General features: G+C 39.5%; 1 protein-coding gene and 1 long non-coding RNA gene across 5 annotated transcripts in view; one reads left to right on the top strand and one right to left on the bottom strand.

Moving 5' to 3' along the window:
- Positions 1–14,998, top strand: part of NMT2 (N-myristoyltransferase 2) — a 43,048-nt gene that overhangs the window by 2,987 nt on the left and 25,063 nt on the right. The window lies entirely within an intron of this gene.
- Positions 2,201–12,818, bottom strand: LOC105856349 (uncharacterized). Of its 3 annotated transcripts, none has more exons than XR_012914902.1 (3): positions 12,679–12,818; positions 3,896–4,084; positions 2,201–2,665 (listed from the first exon to the last, which is right to left on the bottom strand). It is a non-coding gene; the product is annotated as an uncharacterized LOC105856349 (long non-coding RNA). The 3 variants fall into 3 exon arrangements; XR_012914903.1 differs by lacking the exon at positions 12,679–12,818 and adding an exon at positions 8,862–9,005; XR_001147089.3 differs by lacking the exon at positions 12,679–12,818 and adding an exon at positions 4,911–5,157.

Raw genomic sequence — 14,998 nt, forward strand, 5'->3', positions numbered from 1 at the left:
GAAAATGAGCTCTTTGTTTATCCTTTTGATCCACCCAGGTATGAAAGTGATATACCACTATAAAAAATCTCATGAATTGCAAAAAAACATAGGGGAGGCGAAGGATTTTCAGTTTTAATTAATGAGACTGTATTCTAAGAAGTGTAGTTTTATTATTTTCAAGCAATATGTGGCAATTTGAAACAGGCTAATAGAGGATTGCCTAGAAAGTTCTTTTGGATAACTTGGTTTACCACATGATTTGCAATTAGAATAAGTAAGTAGGTCTTTGTAAAGAGTTTGAGGGAGCATGAAAAGATTTTCTATTAACTCCAGTCCAGCTTCCTGTACGAATGATTACAAATAGTTCAGATGACTGAAGATTTATGTTCTGCCGTGGGTGGCAGTGGTATGAAAGAGGTTACCTATAGGACGAATTTCATAGAAGCTTTCACAGTTGGGTAGATACTCAAGGATCTTTAATACTTTGATCATCTTTGCTGTGTTTGTGCCTTCTGTTTGTTATAAAGGGATTTGGGGAAACCATTGAAGACAGGGCAAATTGTTGAAGAGTCAGCTGAAACTCACCATCTTCTTGTCCTTTCCATGTCCGTGGGGGACATTTGGGTAGTAGTCATTATGTCTTACTACATTAATGATAGCTATCGTCCAGTGTGAGAAATAAAAATCACGCAGTTAGCCTCAAATAAAATTAATGCTTAAGTTTGTAACAAAACCTAGGTTTACCAACACTGACTTTCAGAATGCGTATTTCCTAGACACATTGATGTTTCTCATCCTTTTCCCACTGGGAGAGCTTTTCCCTGCATATTCACTATGGTGAAATAGGAAGCAGCTGTCTAGAATATTTATACAGGGAATCAAAATATAACATACATGAATATGTCTTTGTTGGCCGATAAATGACTAAATTAATCCCTAAGGTAGATACGAAATGGTTTTAGTATTTAAGGGTGAAGACATTTTTTTCTTAGAAAAATTAAAGATCTGGTATTAGGCAAAAATGAAAATGTCAGAATTCTTTTAACAAAGAACACACTCTATCTTCTACCACCCCGGATTTAGGGGGGAATAGTGAAGTTATTCTCTGTGCAGTATGTTGTCATATCTGACTTTATCTGTCTATTGGTTAAGATTGAGTTCGGGAACTTTCCCTTACTCAACCGTATGGTATCAGTGGGAAAATACAGAAACTTACTATGACTCTCAGTAGGTTTTTCTTGTCATCAAAAATTTAAGGAATAACTCCAAGCTGCCCTTTCTGAAATTTGATCTGTTATCAACTATATAAATCTAAATGAGATCCATGCCCAAGGGACCTCTGCAATTCAAGAAATACAATTTGAAATGATCAAATATCTGCTAAGACTTGCATCTGAATCACCCTTTGGCCCAGAGCAAACTTCTCCCAGAGGTTGGCTAAAATACAGAAAATTTCTAAATATAGGACACATACTTTGCCATCTCTGTTTAATAGCACAAATATATGCTATAAATCTATTTTCGTTATAATCACTTTAACAGAACCAAGTTCTACTTTCTAGTTCAAGAAAGAAATTGACTGGTTTGTTGTTGTTCCATTTCAAAGTATGTTAAGGACTGTTTACTCTTGATAAGAGTAAAATGTGCTTTTTAAAAATCCAAACAATAAAGTGCATAAAGGAGAGAATGAAAGCTTTTCATCATCTTATATCCTAGAGATGCCACTGGTGGCAGTTTAACTCACATTTTAGTATGTGTGTGTGTGTTTAACATAAATGGGACCATATTTAACATGGAGTTGTTTGTTACCTTGTATTTTTCACCATTAATGCTGTCTGCTGGAACTTTCTGGAGTGATAGAAATCCAGTTTGGTAGTCATTAGTATGTGGGATTCTTGAGCACTTGAGCAGTCTTTTATTTTAATTAGTCTAAATTTAAGTTGCCTAGTATGGGGCAGTTCAGATCATCGTCTGCCTTTGAATTTTGTTTATAAGCTTTCATGGCACTCAAAATATATCTTTATTTTCCTGCCTTTTACAGAATTTGACTAGTTTTTCATTCTTCCTTTTATTTTTCTTCTGGGGATTACCTTTAAACTTTGAACAAGCATGTTTTATCTGTATTTCCCTATCAGTGTCAAAAATTAACTTCTATCCAAAATATTCTACCACCTTACAAGGCAAAAGTAGGATATTTTGATATCTTCTCCTTCTCATTTCCTAGGTTTTGTTGAAATAACCTAGGATTTTTATTCCATGTGGCTTCTTTTATTTTTGCCCTTGTATCCCTAAAGACTTTTTTTTTCTTAAACTATTACATCCATGTTATCAGAAACTTCTAGACTTTCCTGACAGCTCTACTGTTTTTATCGATTACCGTTATTCTTTGCAGAACATACACTCTCCTTTTCTTCTTTAAATACTTTTTTCATCTAATTTTTCTTCTTAGAGTGTGTGGATGATGTATTGCCTGAGTTTTTGAGTATCTGAAATGTCATTCTTTTAGATGGAAGTTCTCTTCCTACACCCCAGGCAGATCATGGCCCTTCTTCACAAGATTTTTGTTAAGGGGTAGAGGGCGGGTAAGAAGCATAGTATTTTGCCATACCTTATAACCACAAGGATTTCATCCCAATATGGGACATTCCTTTAATGAAAGAATCGAGTAGCTCTCTGATCAGGACTGCAATATATAGAAAAGAAAGTTAAAAAATGAAAATGTGATATGCAAGGGAATTTAGAATAGGAATATAATTTTAAAAGTATATCAGATAATTATCTTGGCTGGCACACATTAATATCATTAAATATAATGATGATAATACAATATAGAGATTCAAGGGAAAAAAGCATTTTTGTTTTGACTTAACCTTTAAAACTCAGACAGACCCAGAAATGAGAAAAGTTATACAGGAACTAGTGTATATCAGCTATTCTATCAGGAAAATGTTTGTGAGTATGGGTGAGAAAAGCTGTAAAAAAAAAAAAAAAAAAATAGGATAATTGTTCACTAATTAGGGCTGTCATTAAGAATATACTCTGCCAACTCCTTTAAGCCTTTTTAAAAAAATTTGGAATTTCTACTTGTTTTGTTCATCATTTCATCTTTAGGAAGAGTTTCACCTAAGCTGCACAGAAGTAAGCCTTTAAGAAATTTGTTTGTTAAACTCTAGAGTTTAAAGAAAAAAAAAAAAAAATTAAACTCTAGAGTTTAAAGAAAAAAAAAAAAAAAGAAAAGAAATTTGTTTGTTCAATGGCTAAACATTTGTATTTAAAGATATGTAAGAAAATTTTTTTTTAGCATTTTAAATATTTTGAACTATCTGCAAAGACAGATCTTAACTTCACATATTAAACTTCATACTGGACAAGTTTCTGGCCAATGAGTGTTAGGTGAAAGTTTATCATAGTTTAACACCATCTCTTATCAGAGTTTGGTTTTTATATGAAATAGGCCCCAAAATTGTTTGAGAATAATGAAATAATTGGGAAGAGAGAAGGCTAACGAGATTGGGACGTATTTTCCCACATTTAGAATATGGTGCAGGTTTAAAAGAACCAAAAACTTGGAAACAACCCAGCATGTAAGAAAAGGGGCTGATGGACAGACTAGACCACAAGCCAGCTAAGGACATCGTCAGAGTTCTTCCCCTCCAGCCAGGCCTGTGTTGAATCCAGGGCTTATTGTTCAGCCATTGCCTAGAGCTAGCCACTCTGTGCTGCTGTCACCCATATAAATATTTAAATTGTTGGCTAGTCCCTCAGTCATCTCTCCCCAAAGCTTCCACCTCCACCACGGCAGCCACCTGCCTGCTCGGTTGCCCTGTTTATCGTTGTCTCTGCCCCTAACTGGCCATAAACTTCCGGAGCATCTTCGAGCTCCGAGCCTTAGTAGGGCTTGTGCGTGACTTACTGCTGTGACCAGAGATGCTGTGGCTTTGTGGATATTTCCAGTGCCAATCCCAAGAGGAGAAGGAACGCGCTGAGTAAAGCATGAAGCCATCAAACCCACGCAGTGGCTGAAACCCTGCTTTAGATGAGACCGTAACACAGCCAGATGATGACAGCTGCAAGGTGGGCTTCCTGCTCTGGGTTATGCATTCTACTTGGGGGAAAAAAAGAGCAAAGAAATCAATACTGGAATTACACAAATCAGCCACTGACAAAAACAAGCACACTCATGGTGATTTCTTTAAGAACCTAAACTGCAGGTAAAATCCATTAGTGAATGGTGGCCACGTGATCAGCTTGTGTTAGATAGGTGCCCCAGTCCAGGGTGAGCACCAACCTGTGGGCAGGACGCCCTGAGAATCTGAATCAGCCGCAGTGACTTCCCCGGATGTGGGTTGAATTTTCTTCCATCAGCAGGGCAATGTAACACCCCTTTGGGTTACCTTTACTGTTTTTCACAAACTGTACAAAAACAGCCTTGTTTCTTCTCCCCGGTAGTGCCTTTCCTTCTATGAAGTGATCTGATGTCCTAACCAGAGCTCCAAAGCATGGGCACACACAGTACAATGGTCTGTTACAATTTGATAAAATAGGCTGATAACAACAATGCTCAAAGGTCATGAATAGGCAGTTCACAAAAGAAGACCTGAAAACTGCCAATAAATATCTAAAAAGATGGTCGACCAATGGAAATACCTAAAGGAATAATGTAGTTTTTTTCTTTTTTTTGTTTTTGTTTTTGTTTTTCTCCTTTTCACCAAGAAATTTGTGACCAATGTTTTTTTCTTTTTTCTTTTCTTTTTTTTTTTTTTTTTGGGAATAATGTAGTAATTATAGGGATTCTGGAGCCAGACTGGCTGGATTCAAGTCCTGGCTCTGTCGTTATGAGCCACGTGACCTTGAGTAAGTTACTCAACTTCTCTGTATTTCAGTTTCCTCAACTATAAAGTGGGAATAATAATGATAATTGGACTTACCTCAGTGGTGACAGTGTATAAGGTTGGTATCTATAAGGTGCTTGGTACAGTTCCTGATAAATAGTAAGTGTCCTAAAGCGACAGCTTCTGTGATGATTATGATGGTGACGATGATGATGGTGGTGATCCTGGTCATGTTGGTTATGGTGGTGGTGGTGATGGTGGCAGTACCATATTGTTCTCCAAAGCTGTTTCCATTTACATCTTACCAGTGGTATATGAGTGTTGCCTTTCCTCACATTCTTCTGATATTGTTAGACTTCAAACTGCTTGCCAAATTAGGCCGGGTGTGGTGGCTCATGCCTGTAATCCTAAGCACTCTGGGAGGCCAAGGCGGGAGGATTGTGTGAGGTCAGGAGTTCAAGACCAGCCGGAGCAAGAGAGAGACCCTGTTTCTACTAAAAAAAATAAAAAATAGAAAAATTAGCTGGACATTGTGGTGCAAAACCTGTAGTCCCAGCTACTCAGGAGGCTGAGGCAGGAGGATCACTTGAGCCCAGGAGTCTGAGGTTGCTGTGAGCTATGATGCCACCACTGCACTCTAGCCTAGGCGACAGAGCGAGACTCTGTCTGGGGGGAGAAAAAAGGCTTGCCAAACAGTGGATAAAAACTGAGCATCTTTTTTTCATAAGTGTATTGTCCATTAGGGCTTCCTCTTTTGTTAAGCGTTTATTCATATCCTCAGCCCATTCTTCTTTCAGTCTTTTGTCTTTTTCTCACTGACTTTTTATTGATTTCTCATTCATCTGGCAAATGTTTATTGAGAACTTTTTTTTTTATTTTTTGTTTTTTTTTTTTTGAGACAGAATCTCATTCTGTTGCCCAGGCTAGAGTACCATGGAGTCAGCCTAGCTCACAGCAACCTCAAACTCCTGGGCTCAAGCAATCCTCCTGCCTCAGCTTCCCGAGTAGCTGGGACTACAGGCATGCGCCACCATGCCGGGCTATTTTTTCTATATTTTTAGTTGCCCATTTAATTTCTTTGTTTTTAGTAGAGACAGGGTCTCGGTCTTGCTCAGGCTGGTTTCAAACTCCTGACCTTGAGCAGTCCTCCCACCTCGGCTTCCCAGAGTGCTAAGATTATAGGTAAGAGCCATTGCGCCCAGCCGAGAACTTTTTATATGTCAGATAATGTTTTAGGTGCTAGGAATACATTGGAAAGCCCTGTTTTATGGAGATTATGTTCTAGTTAGAGGAATTCAAATTATCTGCTTTTAGCTAGCTGTAAGTTATATGAAGAAAATTCAAGCTGGGCAGTTGTAATAGCTAACATTCCCTGAATGATTTCTATATGCCACTACTACTGTGCTAAGTTCTTGTGTGAATAACTCATTTTATCCTCACAATTTTTCTATGACTTTATTGAAAACATCATCCTTTTACAGCTGTGGAAACAGAAGCACAGAGAGGTTAAGTAATAAACCCAAAGTCACACAGCTGGGAAGCAGTGGAGCCAGGATTCAAATGCAGGTGGTCAAATGCTAGCTAAATGCCTACAGTCCTGGCCAGGATGTTATGTTGCCTCACATACTATACTGGATATAAAATGTAGAGGGGAAAAGAGCTTTTTATATATCCTGGCTATTAAAACTTTCTCATGTGTGTTATAAATATCTTGCCTCGTTTTGTAGTTTTAAAATTTTGTTTATAAGCACTTTGCTGTGAAATGTTTAACTTGCATGTAGTCCAATACTACTCCCATGTAGCTATCTTATGGTTTGTATTTTCAGGCCCTTGTTTAAGAGATTCTTTATTCATTGACCTTACAAAGTTATCATCTAATTCTTTCAGTTATTCATTTAATAGATATATACTTGAGCATCCACTGTACGCCAGGCACTGTTGTAGGCACTGAGCAGATGTGAACTAAATGGACAGACGTCACTGCCTGCAGTTTTAAGGTTTTGTTTTCCAAGTTTGGGTCTTTCACTCATTTGGAATTTGTTTTTGTATATTGTGGGGCATCGCAAGCTAATTTTATTTTTCTGCCTAGAGGAAGTCAGTTTTTCTGATGCTGTTCATTGAAAAGTTTATTTTTTTCACCACTGATTTATGATGCAATCTTTATCATGTATCAAGTTCGTATATATCCACCATGGGTATGTCTGTTGTATTTCATCAATCTGTTTATCTGTTCTTGAGCTCTGTTGTATTTCAGTAATGTTTTAGTTACAAAGCTATTGTGATCACAGATAGTTTAGAAAATGCATAAACATACAAAGAAGATTATGATCACCTATATTTCCACCACTTTCTATGTAAGAACTTGGAAGTCAAGGGGGAAAATATTTGAAAAATGATTGCAATATCAAACTACTAATTTTTCTTCTGTTTCACAGCAGGGAGGAGCTAAACGATCCCTCTGGTGGTATCCTATAAAGCAAGGGTCCTCAAACTTTTTAAACAGGGGGCCAGTTCACTGTCCCTCAGACCATTGGAAGGCCGGACTATAGTTTAAGAAAAACTATGAACAAATTCCTGTGCACACTGCACATATCTTATTTTAAAGTAAAAAAACAAACAGGCAAAAACACCTGCATGTGGCCCGCAGGCTGTAGTTTGAGGACGCCTGCTATAAAGTCTAAAATTGTTTCTTCTCTTTGGAATTCACATACCAAAAATTGAGCTCTTTGGATGTCAGTGTTAGGATTACTGTATTAGTTATGGCGGGCTGAGCTGCTGTAACACATAGACCCTAGCATGTGACTGCCAGCACAATGGAATTTTCTTTCTTAGTCACGTGCCAGCCCTGGGCAGGTGCCCCCTGGGTGGCAAGGGAGCCGTGTGGTCTAGCTGTGCGTCCAGGGAGAGAGGAAGGGTGGGTTTTCTTGAATGTTCTCCTGGACCACCTGTAAAATGTTCCCGTGGCTCTGTTATAGCGGGTATCCCATCAAGTCCTGTCTGTAGATTCCATGAATACTTCTTCAAAGAGATTTTCTGATGTGCTTATTACATATTTGACATTTCCACAGCTGAGAAGGAGGTTACCAGTTTTCACTTGAAGTTTGAGTGGTCCACAGATTCTCTGTAGACACAGACTGAAGAAGTATCTCCTTTCCAAGGCAGCAAAACTGAGAGCCTTTTCTTTGTGGGCCTTTCAAATATGAAATCTTGGGGATGAGGGAAATGGAACTTGTGTTCTGGAAGATCGAAGAGTCTTTATAAAAAAGCAATGTAATTTCTGAGGCTAAATTTCTGTGACTCAGTACTCAACCTCAAACACAGACAGTCTGAAGCAATTTTCTCCGTTGGATTTCCAGGAAGAGACTTGGACACTGATTTTCCGTTATTATCCCAAAGCCTGCCCTGCATCCCTCCTGCCTGGCTACCGTGGCATCTCTTTCTGTCATACCTCTCCTTTCAGAAGCGGAAACCAGCCATGCAGCCATAGCTGACTCTTGACTCTTGGGGTCTTAACATCCTGGGGACAGAAGTTGCACCTGTCAACTTTTTGGACAGTTTTATTGAGATACAATTCACACACTGGGCTCATGCCTGTAATCCTAGCACTCTGGGAGGCTGAGGAGGGAGGACCGCTGAAGGTCAGGAGTTCGAAACCAGCCTGAGCAAGAGCGAGACCCCGTCTCTACTAAAAATAGAAAGATAGTAATTGGCCAGCTAAAACTAGGTGGGGTGCGGTGGCTCACACCTGTAATCCTAGCACTCTGGGAGGCCAAGGCCGAGGCAGATCGCTCAAGGTCAGGAGTTCGAAACCAATTCACACACCATACAATTCACCTATTTAAGGTATACAGTTCATTGGGTTTTAGTATATTCACAGAATTGTCCATCCATCATTGCAGTCAATTGTAGACCATTTTTATCACTCCAGAAAGACACCTGCATCCCTTAGCCATAGCCACCCAAACCCTCCATCTTCCCAGCCCCTGACAGCCTTCTGCTTCTATGGATTTGCCTGTTGGGACATTTAGTACGAATGAGATCACACACCATATGTGGTCCTCTGTGCCTGGTTTCTTCCACTCAGCATACTGTGTTCAGGTTCATCCATGTTGTATCATCAGCATTTCATTTTTTTCATTGCTGAATCATATCCCACTGCATGGCTAGATCACATTTCCTTTATTCCGTCATCAGTTGGTGGGCATTGAGGTTGTTTCCACCTTTTGGCTATTATGAATAATACTGTTATCAATATTTGCGAACAAGTTTCTATGTGGATGCAAGTTTTCATTTCTCTGGGTTATATACCCAGGGGTGTGATTGCTGGATTATATGGGAAATGTAGGGTTAGCGTTTTGAGGAACTGCCAGACTGGCTTCCAAAGGGGCTGCACCATTTTACATTCCCAGCACCGGTGTATGATGGTTCCAATTTCTCTACATCCTTGCCAGCACCGGTTACTATCTTTTTGGTTATAATTGTCCTAGTGGGTATGAAGTGGCACACCTATAAGCTCCAATTCCCAAGTTTCCTTCCAGCCTCCGGAAAGGGATAAGTAGCTCTTGCTCATTCCAGGAAGCTCAGCTTCTGTTGACATGCTTTCATATGTGTCTGGGAGTTTGGAGGAGGAGATGACCAATTTAGTGCCCGATTTCTGTAGCTCTCTGTCAATTTATCTTTAAAGCTCAGACAGAGAAAAAAAAGAGAAACTCTTGATGAACTAGAGTTCACAAAAATGATTACAGTTTCTTCATTATACCACAATAAGGAAAATATGATTTTTAGCAATTCTGTTGGGGGTGAGCACAGTTTTGGTTTGTAATATCAGTTAACCCCCAAATTGTAACTAGCAGAAAACCTTACTACACTAGTGTCCTTTAAGATATAAGAATGGGGCCGGGCGCGGTGGCTCACGCCTGTAATCCTAGCTCTCTGGGAGGCCGAGGCGGGCGGATTGCTCAAGGTCAGGAGTTCGAAACCAGCCTGAGCAAGAGCGAGACCTCGTCTCTACTATAAATAGAAAGAAATTAATTGGCCAACTAATATATACAAAAAATTAGCCGGGCATGGTGGCACATGCCTGTGGTCCCAGCTACTTGGGAGGCTGAGGCAGGAGGATCCCTTGAGCCCAGGAGTTTGAGGTTGCTGTGAGCTAGGCTGACGCCACGGCACTCACTCTAGCCTGGGCAACAAAGCGAGACTCTGTCTCAAAAAAAAAAAAAAGATATAAGAATGGGTGATATAAACTTATTTAAGGGATGGGATTTTTTTTTTAGTGAAATAGTGTGTGTTTTATTTTTTTTTTATTTTTTTTTTTTAAAACAGGAAGTCTCCAAGTATGTTTTATTTTTTAATGTCTCTAGATCCACTCCAGTTTCTGCGAGTTTGTTTGTCTGTTTTAGAGAAAATTAATCCACACTTAGGACAAATATTTCTAGAATCTTCATTGATGGGGAGATATTTTTATCCAGTTAGATGGGCATCTGCTTCAAAGCATGCAAGCGTCTTGGAATTCTGGAGATATTTTAAACTGGGTGTATTGTACAGACAAGCTGTGAGCTCCTGGGCTCCTCGTGGTTCCTAGAAAAGCCGTAACCAGCAGTAGGTAAAATAAAGGATAGAGGCAGAAGAGAGATAATTCCCCAGGTTGTGAAGCCAAGGCATGTCCTTACAATTGTGGTTACTACGCCTTCCCTCTGCCCCCGCCCCTGTATAGTGCAGACCATGTAGGAAATGTACAATAAGTGCTTGATAATAAATTGCAATAGCCTTTACCATCAAGGTTGGGAGAATTACAGCTTTCAGAGGTATTAGTACTTTACCTAATTAATTAATTGTTAATTATTATTAATATTAATATGTGGTTGGAACTACTTCAAGAGCCAGAATTATTCATTCTTTCTTTCATTCAAGAGGAATTTGTTATTAGTATCTTCTAGTATGAGGCAGTATAGACCTTAGGGATGTAGTTATGAATAGATCTCTTCTATCACACACACACACACACACACACACACACACACACATACACACACACACACACACACACACACACACACCAGTAACAGTCTAGCAGGTTCACCACTTTACAGAGTGCCAGCCCTAGGAAAATTGAGGGAGGACAGCCTAAACTATCCCTACTCCCAAATCAGAAAATATGTAAAACTATACGTATTCACAGCATGTATGTATGGTACCTGGCTGTTATATGTTTGTTTAAGCTCAACTGCTAGTCAGATATTTCTGGGTGTCTTTAGCCACCAGATGATTTTTAAATATAAACATCATGATAGTACAAGTTTGATTACACTGATGAAAATAAACTGCTCGTTTTGGGGTGGGAATGCCTTACTATTTTTAGACCACTTGGGTACCACTTGACAAGATCTTAATATTTCTCCAAAAAGGAGCACTGTTTTCTATTTAAGAATTAGAATGGAAATATGAATCTGTGGCTCAAGTGCTTAGTTCTTAAACAGTTTCTCTCACTGTTGAACGTATCTTTCGTATTTTGACTGTATTTTCAGAGGAATAATTCATCTGTTTTAAATTAAAAAGTTTATTATTTTAATATTAGGTTATTAAGTATGGAATGTCCGATTTCCTTAAGTACTAAGTTTGACGGTTGATATCTCTGACATTTCACTGTGACACTTCTTGTTCATCTGTTCTGTTCTGCCACTCTGATACAGTTCCTTTGAAAATGTCGTGGGCTTCCTGTGTGCTGGTTTCTGGTTCACACCATTAGACAAAAGCCACACCTACACATCTTGCAGATAAATTCTACTTAACCTCGAGCTCCCTGTTGAGGTAGTGATGGAGCAATGCTCTTAAGATTCTTAGAAGGTGAGTCACAGTGGCTCACACCTGTAATCCCAGCACTTTGGGAGCCCGAGGTAAATCACTGGAGGCCAGAAGTTCCAGACCAGCCTGGGCAACATAGGGAGACCCTGTCTCTACCAAAAAAAAAAAAATTAGCTGAGCATGGTGGCACGTGACTGTAGTTCTAGCCACTTGAGAGGCTGAGTCAGTAGGATTGCTTGAGCCCAAGAGTTCGAGGCTGCAGTGAGCTATGATTGCAGCACTGCACTCCGCCCTGGGTAACAGAGTGAGATGCTGTGTCTTACCAAAAAAAAAAAAAAATTTTTTTTTAATTCTTAGGGGCCATCTTGTTTAAAGGGAGATATACAAGGCATATCCTTCAGAAACTCAGAAGGCCTTTTGATTAGATCTTTCTGAGGTCTTAATAAAAGGTCTGCCAGCTCCATCCTGGATATTTTATTTACTTTTTTGTCCTGAGACTTAGTATGCGGAGATGGCTAGGGTGAGAAACAACTTTATGTTTGAATCTAGCAAGTAAGGGCTGGGCTTGTATTTTCTCTAGATTCTGCTTAAGACCTGCATAGTCCTTCTTTAGTTAATCTTTGCTTTCTCATTGTGTTATAGACAGCTAGAAGCAGCCAGCATTTTTAACTCTTTGCCCACTTCTTAGATCAAGTTCATTAGGTATATTTTCTACTTTCTACATTATTGCTGGTGACAGTTTTATAAATGTTCCTCTGCTCCGTGACAGAGGTGTCCACTCCTTGCTGTGCACGCTCACTGGCAGCTTCCTCAGTCTGGGCAGGCTCCTCTGTGTACCTCCAGCTCTGTCTGCCACCTGGTCATGGAGCCAGTGCCACCCGTTTTAGCTTTTTGTTAATCACAACAGCCATCCACTTTTCAGATTCCAAATTTTTCTGTTCCCTTATTTATTGCCGCATAGCAAATCATCGCAGACTGGGTGACACAAAACAACAGTCACTTACAGATTCTGAGGTCGGGATGTCGGCACGGGCAGTTTCTCACTTGGGGCCTCTCATACCTGTGCAGTCAGGTGTTGCCTGGGCGAAGTCACCTGCAGACTAGGCTGAGCCGATCGCCTGAGATGGCTCAGCCCCACCGGCCACCAGCAGTGGACAGCGGCTGCCACCTGGATGTTCAGCCGCTCTGTCTACGGAGCTGTCCCCCAGCCTGGGGGGCTCGGGGCAGCCTGACTTCTTCTGCAGCTCCTGGCTGCTTCCAGAGTGAGCATCCCAAGGGAAGCAGGGGGACGGAAACCGAATAGCCTTGGAACTCGCTAGTGTCACTTCCTCTGCGCTTTATCAGCGAATCACAGGCGAGCTGACCCAGATCCAATGGGAGGGGCAAAGACCCAGCTTTCTCTATGACAGAAGCAGCAAAGAATTTCCATGCATCTTAAAATTCCTTGCACCGGGTACAGTGTGTGGCACGAGATGGACCTCACTATCTAATTGTCGAGTGAATGAATGAGTACCCAGTGAGCAGGCCTGCCAGCCCCTCTGTCCCAGTAGTCTCTGCAGTGGCAACCGTGTTATTAGTACAGTTTGACCCTGTATTAACAAATTATGTTCTAATGGGGCTTTCTCATATTTATAATTATTTGGCAAGTAAAGGTACAGCACATCACATTATAGCACGTTATTCCAAAGGAGTTAGGAGGCTATTTTTCTTAAAAGCCACTAAAATGATAGAAAAGTGTAAAAGGATATTTATGTAATTTTGGAATAGGCAAGGGCCTATTGTAAGAGCTAAAAAAAAAAATAAACTGGATAAAGTATTTGCAATCTAAGTAAAAGACAACATACTCAGCAGCGTAATACAAACATAAAGTAGGATCTCTCTCCTAGGGCCGTTGTAAATGGAATTACGCACCCAAAGTAAATACTTAATAAACGGTAGATGCTATCCATGCCCATAAAGAACACCCACAAATCATTTTAAAAAAAAAAAAAACGGCTAATAAGAAAGGGATATAAATGAGCAATTCACGAAGAAATATAAATGGTCAAAAAACACATGAAAGGATGTGCAGCTTCAGTCCTGATTAAATAATTGAAACTTAAGTCCACAGTGAGATTTGTTTCCAAACCTGTTGACGATGAAAAAGGACGATGCTATTTCAGTTCTGGCAAAGATGTAGGGAAACCAGTTCTCCGATTCACTGTTCGTAGACTGGACATTGGTGCAGTATTTAGGAAAGCAGTCTTAAGTATTCATTAAAACCAAAAATGTGCATGCCCTTTGACCTAGCATTTCCACCTTTAGATATACTGGCTTGAATGCACAATGAAGTATACCTGAATATATATATATTTTTCATAGCAGGGTTTTTACTGTAGGAATGGTTCAATAAAATGTGATCTGTCTGCACAGTGGAATGCTGTCTAGTTGCTAAAAAAGCACCTAAATACCCACTTCAAACTGGGGTTGTTCAACAGTCAACTGTACATCCTGACACAGAAATAAGTCAGATACTTTGTTAAGTGGAAGGGTGGGGGGGAGCAAGTGGTATGTTTAAGATTCTTTTTTTTTTTTTAAATCACTCATTATGAAAATGAGGACATATGTAGAAAATAAAGACAATTTCAGAAGCATGTATAGCACGAAGACAATTGGTTGCCTTTAAGGGCCAGTATTATAGGGCCGTTAATATATATTAATGACATTTGAGTCTCCTGTAATGAATATCTGTGTGATAATTAGATACAAACCCCAGGGGGAAAAGGTAGCAGTAGATAGAGCTGGTTGATTCAGAGCAATAGAAACTGATTGCATGACTTTTCCCTATATTAGGCAGTAATGCAATAATAATTTCTGACTTTAAATTTTAATTTACTTTCTGGGGATTTTATGGTAGAATAATTTACTTTCTGGGAATTTTATGGAATTTTATGGAAAATTTAAATCTCCTTGTGTACTTTTTTTTCCTGTTTGCTCTTTCGGAAGATGACAACTATAAAATGACAAGGGTTCCAAACGGAAACGTCTCACCAGTTAATGTTTTTTTTTTTTATTGTTAGCCCTCCCAGTAAAAATCTTTATCGGGAAAAATTTCCTCCTCTGCGGAAAAGAAGTTCGTTTAGTGCTGTTGCTTAGGAGATTAATGGTCTGCTGTACACAAGAGAGATGTTTGTATGGAATGTTTTGCATTATTGTATCTCTCCCTGAAAAAGCTGACAAAAAAAGTAGATTAGTAGAGCAGTGGTATCTATGAACACTATTTGAATTCAGTTGTAAAATGTGGTTTATTTCTGTAATTTTCCTGCTTAAATGACATCTCACCACCTGCTGGAGTGTGTGGAGTAATTTCTCCTTTGTTATTTGTTAACATCATAACCTGA

This window comes from Microcebus murinus, chromosome 25 (assembly GCF_040939455.1).
Source record: "Microcebus murinus isolate Inina chromosome 25, M.murinus_Inina_mat1.0, whole genome shotgun sequence".
Taxonomy (NCBI): domain Eukaryota; kingdom Metazoa; phylum Chordata; class Mammalia; order Primates; family Cheirogaleidae; genus Microcebus; species Microcebus murinus.